Genomic DNA, 976 nt, shown 5'->3' with positions numbered 1-976 from the left:
TGACTCGTTTTCTATTTTTCACGATTTTCGAAACTTTTTGCGGTTCGTGATTTTTTAGAATTTTTTTAGAAGGAGTTTTGGCCCCAAATTTTGTGGACGTGATCCTTCTATTTTTGTTGGCATGCACAAAAAAATTCAGCTAAAAACTCGAAGCGGAGAAGATTTCGCGACCGTTTGAAAAAAGTGTCCCCGTTTCAGACACTTCAACGGCTACTGGCAGCAAACCTGTAAAATCTCAAACGCTCTTTAAGGGGGTGTGAGTTCTCAGAGGTTTGATGAGGGATAGGGGGCCAACACAAGGGCCAAGCACCAGCACCCATCGCACGTCATGTGCGCACACCCCCCCGGCCCCCCTCCCAATCGCCGGAACCCCAATGCCGCCGGTCAGGTTCTCCGGCGGTACTCCGGCGATGCTCCGGCGATGCTGTCCCGAGTGAAAAAAATGCGGCACCAGCACATGCTGGAGCCAAGCATGGGCACCGTGGCTCAAAATCGAACTTCGGCCAAGGCCTCGACCATCAATGGCACATGATGACGCATGGTGATGGCACATGCATCGACCATCATCGGCATAGGCTGCCCTTCGGTACGGGCACTTGCCTCGACCGCCATCGGCACAAGCTGGGCCCTGGTGTGGGTTGTTGCCTCGATCACCAGCGGCACATGCTGAGCCTTGGTGCGGGCGGTTGCCTCGAGCACCATCGGCAGACCCTGGGCCCTGGTGCGGCCGGTTGCCCCGATAACCATCGGCACACGCTGGGCCCTGGAGCGGCCGGTTGCCTCGATCACCATCGGCAAAAGCTGGGCCCTGTGCGACAGGTTGCCTCGACCACCATCGGCACACGCTGGGCCCTGGTGCGGCAGGTTGCCTCGAGCACCATCGGCACACGCTGGGCCCTGGTGCGGTCGGTTGCCTCGAGCACCATCGGCACATGCTGGGCCCTGGTGCGGGCACTTGCCTCGACCACCATCGGCA

Source organism: Durio zibethinus, chromosome 20 (genome assembly GCF_047325235.1).
Source record: "Durio zibethinus cultivar Kanyao isolate XHJ-2024 chromosome 20, ASM4732523v1, whole genome shotgun sequence".
Lineage (NCBI taxonomy): Eukaryota > Viridiplantae > Streptophyta > Magnoliopsida > Malvales > Malvaceae > Durio > Durio zibethinus.
The sequence above is the reverse complement of the archived record's forward strand: the minus strand, read 5'-3'. Positions refer to the sequence as shown.